Raw genomic sequence first — 12,486 nt, 5'->3', positions numbered from 1 at the left:
TGATACGTTCTAGCTATCCTTCTTAGACCTTGATACCTATAGAAAAAAATGAGAAAAGAGATCTACCCGATCTCCCTACTTTTCCTTTCGGTGGTTTTCTGTAGTTTATTAAGTATGTTGATTTTATTTTATATTATGTATATTTGATTATGTGAACTTCTCTAGGCTATAGTATGATGTGGTATATAAATATCAATAAAGGAAAAAAGAGAAAGGACATGCTGCTGAGTAGGGCCCGTTGAGCATAATTCGAAGTCAACAGAAGACATTAAAGCAAGGAGCTTTGAGGCATAAGAGTCAGAGGAGGCATCAACATTGAAGGTAAAGTACCAATGGGATCTTCAGATGGCAAGTCTAACTACCTGTTAATAGGAGGGTAAATGTCCCCTGGCCCCTTTCCCTGTATCTTTATCACCTATGGCTCCTCTATGGATTCCCAGCCTCTGCCTTGTGTTGTTTTCTCTAATGGAGAATACCAGCTGAGGGGCTTACCAGGGCCGGTCGCTCTGGTCACGTGGTCTGCTGAGCGCGGCCGCGACAGAGCTGCGCTCGGCAGACCACGGGGTATCTCCTGCGCCAGTTTTGGGAAATTCCTCAGGCCAATCTTTACCCAGAATCTGCCCCTGGGGGTTACATATATTAGGAAAACAACAGAAGCATATCGGAAGATCCCATTGGCTTAGCACAGGGCATGCCTTGATTGGTGATAGTATATTCGCTCCTTCAATATTCTCCTCATTTACTAGTTTCCTACCCTAATAAGCTAACTAGCTCTAGACCAAGCTCGGTCTTTTTCACTATGTATTTAATTTAATACCTTCTTAAGGTTTCTCTTTTTCCAGCTGAATTCAGCTTCCTAGTTCATGGTCCTTGTTATTATGTAACTTTCTTAATTCTCTGCTTTGTCTCCACTAATTATAAAAAGTTGTTCCTTATGTTACGTTATGTTACACTGATCTACCCCTGTTCGATGTAAACCGACCTGATATGGTATTCAACCTTGAAGGTCGGTATAGAAAAAAATGTTAAATATAAGGAGAGTGACAGAGGCATATTTTTATTACCTTATTAGTACAACAGTCCCCTGTGATATGTCCTTCAGAACCTCTGCTCTTTCAGCCTTGTCAGCACAACATTGAACCCTAAAGATCATATTCCTGTGCCTGCTCCAGTTACAGCTGCATGACGAGATGCTGCCCAAGCTAGGCCTGGTTCTACCAGCCTTCGTTCAAGTCCCATTATTTTTAATAAACCATAACTCATTCCAGGATTCCCTATAAAGGGGAAGATTTTGCTCCAAGACTCTGGGCATTGTTAGAAATCATGCTGGAGGCCATGATAAGGTTCCAGCCCAACTTTACTGATAGTTTAAAAAAAAGAATTATAAGTTGATATTACAAGTCAATCTACATATAGTCATTTACACAAAATTACTTCAACTGGGTAAATCTGTGAATTTGTCAGTCTTTCAGTTTAATTCTCAATCCAGGTCCCTTCCTAATCTAAGGGGCACTTTTGCAGCTTTCTCCCAAGAGTTGGATATATTTCTGGGTGCACTAGGTGAAATACTGTACTTCAATTCTCAATTTGTCATACCTTAGTCAAGATATCTTGGATAGATTTATTACAGCTTCTCCAATCTCTTCCATTTCTTTATTGGTATCTGTAAGGCACCTCCCAATTCCTCTCCAGAATATCTGTGATATCTGAAATGGTTGTACAGTGGATGGGTATCACTCTTCTCCGCTACCTCCCCTTTCCTCGTCGGGGACATTGATGGATATCCTAGTCTCCCTGGAACTTCTGCAAAAGATGAGGAATGAATTCCTCTGGTAAAAGGAATCCAAATGGCAGACAAAACTAGGACCAGTCTCAAAAAATCCAAAGAAAGAGAAGGAAAGGTGGAACTTGATAAATAGCAACTGATACTCTTCACTAAAAGAGATGGAGAACACCTTCTCCAAACTCTTCTAAACCCAGATCATAAGAAACAGGATTTTAGGGTTCCTCTTTCCAAAATTAAAGAAACAGAAAATAAGAACTGAAACAAACACTCCTGCCTCTTCAAAACCTTAATTAAAAATCCACAACTACCACAGGGGTTTCTGATTTTTATAGCAGAAGGCAACAACCAATCCAGCACCCTACATGGGGGAGCTGAAAACTACACAATTATTATTATTATTATTATGGAGAATTTAGAGAAGGGGACAGTAAACTTGATGCTTGGACGGGTTTGAAATGGGAAATACTATTTAGGAGGGCTGGTGTCAGGAGGAGGATGTACAGTGGAGCAAGGAAAAAAAGAAGCCAGAATATTTGTTTGGTAAATCAAGTTGATACAATCTTATGGCCTACTGGTCAAAGAAGCACAGGTTGAAGCTGAGAACATAGTAGGTAAATGAGGTCTCAGGTGTCCAAAGCCAGAACAACTGGGAGAAGTATGCAGTTGGGTTGCAGCATCTCCAGTTCCTAATTCACTGGTGGAAGGAGTATAGAGTGGTAGAAGACAAAGCCTTCTTGGATCACAGCATCCTTTTCTCTTATAGTACCAGTTATACTCTTTCGATCTCCACCAGCACCTCTCAGCATTCCAACAGGGAGTGTCATTTTGAAAGGCATTTTCATGGGTAATATGGTGTTTTATCTGTGGAAATGAGCTTTTTGAAAATTGTCCTTCCTACGTGTAGGTAAACTTGTACATGTAATAACACTGCAAGCATAACTTTACCTGCTGAGTGAAGAGGGTTAGAGAGAGGCTTGCAATTACATGCACACTTTTCAATTTTCAAAAGTATGCTCATATACAAAATATACAAAACATCAGGTGCAAATATGTGCAGATTGTTTTCCTAAGATAATTTTCAGTGAGAGAACACACAAACTTTCACCCTGAAGATTGGGGCAAAGTCTGTAGCTAAAATGTACCCAAGGACTATGCACCGATGTAAGCAGTTAGAAAATTACCGCCTTTAAGGGGTAATTTTGAAAAGGATTTATACACATAAACCCTGGCTTATGCATTTAAATCATCTTTTGAAAATCAATGGGGTGCAGGGTTTGTGGGGAAAAATATGCTCGGAACACAATTTCATGTGCACTTTTCCCCGCACTCATGGTTGGCATTCCGGGGGCAGAGTTGGGGGTGGGGAAGCAATTACACACAGAAAGGTACACCTATTCAGGAACAGGCGTAACTTCCTGCATGTATGCCCTGTGCACACTAGCACAACCTGGGACTTTTCAAAGCAGATCTATGCGCACATGCAGGCCGATCTAATAAAGCGGAGTGGAAAACGGGCACTTAGTGTTGAGCGCCCACTTTCGTAACACGCGCCCAGCCACCTCTCCTGGGCGCGCGATAGAATATTTAAATGAGGAGTGGCACTGCCAAGGAGGGGCTAGGGACAAATGTGCATCCCTAGCGCCTCCTCAGTGTTCAGTTCGGAGTTAACAGTCTGCTTGGAATTAGCAATCTGTAGTATATAGGAGAGTTGTGGGTGAATCCTTGGTCCAGTGGCAGATGACCGCGGCCCCGGGGAAGACCCCCGAGAGGGACCACCGGTCAGGCTCAGAGTATGGAGATAGACACACATGTTCTTTTATTAGACAGTATACTGAACCACCAGAGGTGGCAGTAGTGAGCTGGAATGCCCGGCTGGGCTGTAGTCCCTCAGAAGCTGGAACAGTGATCCCTGGAGGCTGAGCTGTAGAGAAACTGAAATATAGTGAGTAAGCAGGGTAAGCAGAGTTCATGGACAGAACCTGATGGTAAGACTCACACAATGTCTCATAGAAGCCCAGGAGCTGGAATGTATAGGCCCTCGAGGAGCGAGTACCTGGTTCCAGGGAAAGCTCTGAGAGAGCGATAGTAACTCACAGATGTAGTAGGCAGTGCTGACTTCCAGGCAGAAGTGAATTCGAAGAAGTCCGGGAACAAAGGCCCTCGAGGAGCGAGTACCGGTTCCAGACTGCAATCTACAAAGTAAGAGAGAGAGCGAGGCCCCCGAGGAGCAAGTACCCCTGGTTAGTCCAAGGAGGCAGAGTAGCTTGGAAAGTCGAAGCAAGTCCGTTGTCATTCCTTATCCTTGCTAACTCGATGTGTTAGCAAATTCTAAGACCTTAAATATCTGTCGCGGGTGACGTCATCTTTGGGGGACGCCCCCGAGGTTCGCGCCATCGCCGGTACTTCAGTCGGGGCCGCGCCGTGCGCGCGCCCCTAGGCCTCCAGGAAACATGGTGGTTAGCAGCGTGGAGCCGGTCCGGGGACGCCGGAGGACCACGGCAGGAAGACGCCGCAGCAGCCAATCTTCCCGCGGCCGAAGTGGGAGGTGCCAAAGAGGTGAGGAGGGCGTCGGGAACCGACGGACACAACACTCAGCAGCGGGTGCCCAGGAGAGGTGGCTGTCAGTGGGTTAGGAAAATAGACATGCAATTTACAAGCATCCGTTTTCCTAACCTGGCACAGCCACGAGTTAGGAAAATGGACGCTTGTTAATTGAGTGTCCCTTTTCCTAACCTACCACCAGCACACCTTTAAAAAAATTTTTTTTTAACTTTCTGCCCTTTTTGTTCCTACGACTTAATATCACCATGATATTAAGTTGGAGGATGTATAGAAAAGCAGAAAATATTGCTTTTCTGTACACTTTTTTGGGCTGCTCAGAAATTAGCATCTATTCTGGGCAGGCGTTAATTTCTGAGGGTAAAAATGTACAGGTCTGGTGCACATTTTTTTTTTTTTGATTGAGGGAGAATAGTTAATAGCTTCATATGTGATGAGTGCTATTAGTTTCGCTGGGGGGTTGGACTCACGTTTTGGAAGCGCTAACCCCCTTATGGAATAAGAGATTGTGGATGCATGTCCAAAACCCTCGTCCAACCGCAGGTTAAACAGTGCGATCAGCTGAGCACACTATATTGGATTGGCCTGTAAGTCTGCTTTGAAAATTTTGGCAGAAGTCTACCAGTACTTTCACCTTGCACACTTTAGTCCTCTGCTGGCTGTTGAGCATGACCCCCTCCCTCTGTCTGCATCTCTCACTAGCTTAGAAACACGTTCTCCATGGATTTTGTACCACTATACTCAAACGTATTTTCACAAATCAAGAAATCCCTGAAATGCATCATTCAGAGAAGTATTTCTTTAAAATGTTAATTGGAAAGAAATTAAGCACTATAGAGCCAGCATTTTTACCCCTTTGTTCTTGGCACAATATACCATAAAATGCTGTGGTTTTATGAAGATTGTGAAATAAACACAATTTAATATATAATATATACACGTTTTTCTTTGTTCACACTATAGTTTATTACTATAAACACCGGAGTGGGGAAAATCCTTTTGCCACGCCTTTATGATTTTTTTTTTTTTCCCTAGCAGGAATCTGTTGGCCCTCTGCTTCCAGCATGTAGCACAAGATAGCCGCCCTGCATATATTTCTAAACCTTTTATTCTTTAGTGCAGTTCGGTCTTCCTTTTCCCCCCAGAGCAGGGGACGCGTTCTCCCCACCGCTCAATAAGACCGGGACCTAGGGAAACTCTGCTGCTGAACTGAGGGCGCACATGTTGTGGCAGAAGGGGTTAAATAATGCAGACGTTGGCTCAGTAAATAGCAAAGGTTCCCGGTAAGCTCCAGGGAGCACGCAAAGCTTGTCAGGAAATGCAGCTTGTGCAATAGTACGAAGAGATATATTACCCCTTTTAGCCGGTTGGTGGACTCGGGTTGGTGGGTGGTTTGCACTGTGTGATAATGGTGATGCGTTGAAGGGGGGGAGAGAGTGAAGGGGCGTCACCATCTGTTCTAAATTCCCCGGTCATTGGATTAGTAGCCCTCAGTGATGAGATCAGCAGGATCAGCTTTCATGATGGGGCAGTGCGTTCGCTTCCTATCCTCGCTGGGTCTCTCCTGAGGGAAGGAGGGGGTGGGGGGAGGGAAGGAGCGCGAGCGCTAAATATTCAACACAAAGCAGCAGCTCGGCCGGGGGAAGGGATGGTTCACCCCGTCTGGAAGAGGCATGGGGGGTGGAGCGGGTGCTGTTTTTGTCTGAAGGAAGCGCCGGTCTGCTTTTCTTGATGGGCTTTTTAATCGAGGGAGCAGTTGGCGAAGAGTTTTCCTGGTTGTCTTTGTGTTCCACTGCAAGCGTGTTAGCCTCTCTGAGCAAGGAAGAGGGTGACTTCTTTTTTTTTTTTTTAAACCGCTGCCTTTCCATGTTTCGAGATCCTGCACGGATGGGGCGGCTCTTTCCCTTAAAACTTTATTAACCGCTCTTCGGTTCTCTGCCGGTTTCAAAGCTGGTTTTGAATGAAGGAGAGTCGCATTTCCTTAACAGCTGGAATTCGGAAGCCTACTTTTGGCTCTTGACGTAGAAGATACTTGAAGAAATACGAGCCGCAGATATTTTGTTTCCTAGCGGTTACTTCCTTATTTCCTGGATTTTCTGATCGTTTCATAGATCTACATAAATTGCAGTTCTTCATCTTTTTTTTTATGGTAAGTTGCATTTTTGCTTACACTTATTTTTGCTCATGAACAGTTAAAGTTAGTGAAAACGAGTGGGTCCCGTTAATACAAATGTAGCTTAAGTGTTTTCGCTGGCTTGTTTAAAATTCCATGTACTGCTGTGGTGAGAAGTCTTGTCTGGCTGAAGAGGAGGATTTAAGGAGATGTAATAAAGCTGTTATGTATTTATATATAAGTCCTGTGAATCGGAATGCCCGCCAGAGCACATGTTCTCCCTCCCTCCCTCCCTTTTTTTTTTTTTTTTTTAAACACTTTTCTTTACTCTTCGCTTCTAATACTGCAGACGTCGGGTAATAGTGAAAATGAGGTAAGGATCGTCTCCTTCAACAGAGGAGAACTTGTTTAGCACTATAGCTTCATTATTATCTACTTGGAAGAAGTGCAACTAAAGTTGTTTTTTTTTCTGTTTTGCTTATTAACCGAGCTTCAATTTGTGAGTAATGTTAGCTACCGGTGAAGGATGTATTATGATAGTGTAAGAACTCGGAACGGAGTGCTTTTGGCGACTGAGGGTTTTTTTTTTTTTTTAAACTTTTGTACTGTTCACTGTTCAGTACTGATAAGGGATGGCTTTAAAGCGTGTAAGCATTTTATGTTTCTGAATCTTACAGCCATATATTTTGTTCTGCAACAAACCTATTTCAGAGTTCCTTTATATCCGGTTAAAAAGTGTTGGGACAGTGAAATGTTGCTGTTTCCCTTTTCCTGCTCTAGATTTTTATTTGTATTCTAGGCTCTCTCTCCCCCCCCCCCCCAAGATTGGAAATGATCCCCTCCCCATCAAAATTGCCTTGTCTTGCTTTAGTTTTCAGTCTAGGGCAAGCTACAGCTTTGGGTATCTTATTTAAAATGTGATTTTCACTAGTGTCTTCTCTCTCTTTTTTTTTTTTTTTTTTACCTTAAAAAGTGTGAAAACTTCTTGTGAAAGCTGAAATAAGGAGGCCTGCTGTCTGTTTACATGCAGATTCAAACTCTTCAGCCTGTCCTAAGGCTTTTTTCCTCAAGTAATTGATTTTTTTTTTTTAAGGTGCAGGTTTTTAGGTGAGATGGATTATGCTGGATTTAGGAATAGGCCACATAGACAAGTGCCTAGGGCATCACATTTTTGAAGTGGCCCCCAACTTGGGACCCCCCCCCCCTTTGCTACTCTGATTTCTGGAGACAAAACCTCCCCCCCCCCCATCTTCTGCCTGTGGGGGGGGGCATAAACTTAATCTCTGGTCCTGTTTATTTACTAACATCCCATAGCTGTGGGGGTGAAGATTTTTGTTAATGACATCAACATCATGTATTAAGAAACAAATGGTGACCTTTCAGTTTAGTAAATGCCCACTTTTCCACAAGGGTGAATTAAGGACCTTCTGAAAACATTCCAGGTTAGGTAAGACATGTGTTAATTTGATCTGGGTTAATAAAATTACCAAAGCACTTCTGCCATTGAGCATTTCATACGGGTTACTATAATAAAAAAAAAAAAACCTAATAATAATAAAACACCAGCAATGTGTTTTTGGGGAAACATGAATATGTGAAAAGACCGGTAATTGTCTTTAACAGTTTGGGGGCTCAAGAAATTCATGTTTTGCGGTGAATAATTGAGAGTCTCTGAAAAATTGCAGCAGAGATGTACACATGGCCTGTTTTTGAGTGTCGTCCCCCCACACACCTCCATCTTTATTCAGTTTAGTTCTGAGGCAAGAATTCTTGCCTCAGTAGGATGTTCTCTCTGCTATGTTTCAGAATTCCCTCCTGAAAAGTCAGCTTACAAAAAAGTGTGCCTTGGTAGTTTTGCACTGGAAGACGAAACCAAAAATATGTAATAAGTAGGGCACACTAGGTCTCTTTATAATCAAACAAGTCACTGTTTGAGCCTGTTTAAAAGTAGAGAATTCCTTGGAAGCTATTAATCTTGTTTGTCGAGCACAGAAAGGCTGGTGAGTTCCATGCTGTATGAAAGCAGTGGTGGGAGTAAGTCCATCTTTTGCAGTTTTCCACAGCAACACTGTTTTTGTTGGAGGTTTCTCGTTGCTGAGGAAACTTGGAGGCATTTCAAACCAGCCAACTCACTTGGCTGGTCTGAAATGCTCCCTGAGGGTAAATGGTACTAAAATATAGCTTTTTGCACCCTCACAAGGAGAAGATGACGTTTACATTTGGAGCCCGGCTTATGCCAAGAGAATTCTCGTTTCCTTTCTTGAAAAACAAATGTGACCCAGGCACTCCTATAGAAGCTAAGCCATAGACCTTGCAAAGGTTGGGGGGAGGAGAGAGGAGCTGGCAGTTAAGCCTCCAGATGTGTGGCACTTAAAGCAAGCCCCCAAATGCTAGAAAATTAGCATTTCAATTCTTTACTTTTGTGTGTGTAATGCTGTTTACATTCTTGTGGAAAAGTATTTTCCAAAGACTTCAATTTTGAGCAGACTAGGAAAAATTCCATTTTATAAATGGGTTTTACATAAGTAAAACTTTACTTATTTTAGTTATTTTAAAGCTATCCATCAAATCAATATGTATGGCATGTTTTATTTACTGGCCTTTTTCCTGTGTGTTTTGTCTTGGGGAGGGCTGTGGGGTATCTTTTTTTTTTTTTTTTGACATAAAAGGAGGGAAAGCTTTATTGGAGCTATATCTTGTATTTTGAAGAAACTCTTATACTGCTTTCTGGTGTGTAGAGTTTTGTGTTCATTAGTGCTCTCTGTGCCAGTAAAGTAACACAGGGTTCTGGTACTGATTATTCTGTTACACTATTTGACAGATCTAGGAGGAGCTTTAATGACTTTAAACTTCATTCTCATTACGACTATAAGAAATATAACTTTGCATTTTGTTCTGACATTTGTTTGTAATAATTTGGTTGCAGTTCATAAATATTGTATCAGGCATTCTAAGAATGCAGATTTACAGAACAGAACTGGGGCCAGCTCAATTGGAGGTAGTTCTGTGCACTGCTATGTGAAGGATCTGGATTCATTTTCCAGGTCATAGAAACATCATGGCAGAGAGAGACCATATGACCCATCTAGTCTGCCCATCTATAGTCTTTATAATTCCCACCACTCTCTCGGAAACTCCCTGTATTTATCCTATGCTTGCTTGAATTCAGTTACCGTTTTTACTTCCACTCCCTCCACTGGGAAGCCATTCCATGCAGTCACTACCCTCTCTTAGCAGATATCTCTTTAGACTACTGAGGCAACCCCCTTTCACCTTTGTTCTAGATTCTCCTCTCCATTGAAAGAGGCTAGCTTCCTGTGCATGGAAACCCCTGAGACATTTAAATGTCTCTACCATTTCCCTGTTATCTCACCCTTCCTTTTAGGACCTACATCTTCAAGTCTGTCCTCCACATGCTTTAGAACGAAAACTGATCATTTTAGTAGCCTCCCTGTAATCCAACTCCATCCTGTTTTTATCCTTTTTGACAGTGTGGTCCCTAGAATTGTACACAGTATTCTGAGTGAGGTCTCGCCAGGAACCTATACAGGGGCAATTTCACCTCCCTTTTTCTCTCCCTATGCAGCCAAGCATCTTTCTGACTTTTTTACCATTGCTTTAGCCACCTGTTTGTATCCAGTGTCTCAAGGTAGCCAATCTCCCTTAGATCCCGCTGGTTTTTTGTGCTTAGAAGAATTTTGCCTCTAATACACTCTCTCTCTCTCTCTCTCCCCCTTGGATTTTTGCATCCTAAACGAATTACTGTGCATTTTGTAGCAATTAATCTTAACTACCAGACTAGATCAGACTACCTGCTCCCAGTCCATTGTACAGTGGCGAGGCAGGTTCAGGACTTATGATTGCAGGGTTCAGGAATGAGTTCTGGTGCATGGCCCTGGCCAAGGACCTTAACTACAATTTGAGTTGGGTTAGGTGAGCTGGGAGGGGAGATATAATATGAGAGAGAGAATCTCTGGATAGCTGTGATCGAAAAGCACATATCATCGGATTTAGTCCTGGTTCCAAATGAGGGAGACACCAAAAGGAGTGTAAAGAAACTACCAGGCCTTCCCCAGAATAGAACTATATGTCATGTCATATTTGATTTGAAGAAATATCACCTGCTACACTGTAAATCCCAACATCAGTGATGATAGCACAAGAATCCCCTTAGTTGAGGCATACCAGTTGGAATATAAAACTCTCTTTTTAGCCAGCTTTCTCAAGGTAGTGACACACACAATGTAGCTAACTTTCAAATACTGGCTGCTGGCCAAGAAAGAGCTGCAGTATGGAATAGCAATTCATCGCTTTTCTTTGGCTATGCTTTACTTTATTATGTAAGACAAGAAGTGAACCTTGGCTTGTGCCTATTGAAGTGCAAAGGATTTCATGCTGACAGAAGCCTTCCCATAGATTGGCAGAGCTAATTTAGTGTTGTCTTGCTGAGCTGCATTAATCGGGATATGAGTTGTAGTGGAAATTAAGGTCATGTAGGGGTATTAAAAATTAAAAATACTTAATGAGCCAGAATTGTCCTCCTTTCTAGATGGAAATGCAAATGATCAGGCATTATGAGATAAATTAGATGAGATTGATTGAACAGTGCTTTATAATACCTTACCTAATTTTTGCTTTGTGTGAGTGCATGGATAATTAAACATTCATGGATGCATTTAAACTGGTTTTTAAAGCAAAACACTTTAGGAAACGAACTAAAAAAAAACCTAATCTATGCTTTTCACCTATTTATTTATTTATTTATTTAAGGTTTTTATATACCGGCAATCATGAGCACATATCTTGCTGGTTTACATGAAACGGGAGTGCATTAAATACATCAACTAGAACTGTGGTGATCGAAGGAGCAGTTACAAATAACAAGGGTAGCAGAACTTGGATAAGAAGGAAGAGATAGGAAAGAATAAACGGTTGAGCGGTATACAAATAAATTAAATGCTATGTAAAAATGGCATGATTATTGTATAATGCTCTGCAACCATCATGGTGGGTTTTGCTTTGCTATATCCTCTTACACAGTTCAACATTTTGCTTTAGTAGTCCAACATGATAAAGAGAGAGCTATCTTGTTTACACTATAAACTAAGTGCTATTTGTCAAGCTTGCAAAATCAGTATTTTGTCTCCTGTATTCTAAATGCATTTCTGGTGTTAAGGAAGATTTGGTTCTCCCACCTTGGTTTTTGTTTCTCTTTTACTTATTATGGTATTTAGCAATAAAGGATGTCAGTCACTGCTATATAAACCTGTCATACCTAGAGTGACTTTTCAGATGAATACCATTAAGAAAGTAAGTGACAGCATTTAACAGCAGAAACTGTGTCCTGGAAGGCTTACTCTGCATGAAAAAGTTTCCAATGGCCACCACTGAAATTCCCAGATTGCATGACAATAGATAAGCCCTTCCATGCGGAGGAGCCATGGCTTCCTAGGAGCACCTGAATCGCACTGCTGCAGGAAACTGAAACAGAAAATGTGTTCACACACTTGGGCCTACGGCAAGCTAACTGTGCAGTGGTGCTGCTCATAAGTTTACATTTCCCTGGCAGAATTTGTAAGATGTGTAGCATTTTAAGGAAACATGAGTGAACAGACAAAACACGTCTGTCTTAAATGAAACTATTATGCATCACAGGACAGCATAATCATTAAGCAAACAATAGCAATAAGTGAAATAATAAAAAAATATTCCTTGCATCCCCTTAGTTCTTCATATCGTGTATTGCGCCCCCCCCCCCCCTTGCATTAATGATGGCTTTGCAGTCTTTTGTGATTAGTTGTGAATGAGGCCCTTTATTTTCTCATGTAGTAAAACTGCCCATTTCTTGTGGCAAAAAAGCCTCCAGATCCTGTAAATTCTGTGGTTGTCCTGCATGAACTGCGTGCTAGAGTTCTCCCCAAAGCGACTCAATGTTGCTGCAGTCAGGAGACTGTGATGGCCACTTCAGAACCTTCACTTTCTTCTGCTGCAGCCACTGAAGGGTCGACTTGGCCTTATGTTTCAGATC

General features: G+C 42.1%; 1 protein-coding gene across 1 annotated transcript in view; it reads left to right on the top strand.

Moving 5' to 3' along the window:
• The first annotated feature begins 5,934 nt into the window (after nucleotides 1-5,934).
• The window catches only part of SPSB4 (splA/ryanodine receptor domain and SOCS box containing 4), a 301,733-nt gene continuing 295,181 nt past the window's right edge, over nucleotides 5,935-12,486 (top strand). Inside the window, exon 1 of the mRNA XM_029616474.1 lies at nucleotides 5,935-6,494. The gene's annotated coding sequence lies outside the window, so the exon portion shown is untranslated. The remainder of the gene's footprint in view (nucleotides 6,495-12,486) is intronic.

The sequence above is a fragment of the Rhinatrema bivittatum genome, chromosome 9 (assembly GCF_901001135.1).
Source record: "Rhinatrema bivittatum chromosome 9, aRhiBiv1.1, whole genome shotgun sequence".
NCBI classification, from domain to species: Eukaryota; Metazoa; Chordata; class Amphibia; order Gymnophiona; family Rhinatrematidae; genus Rhinatrema; species Rhinatrema bivittatum.
The sequence above is the reverse complement of the archived record's forward strand: the minus strand, read 5'-3'. Positions and strand labels throughout refer to the sequence as shown.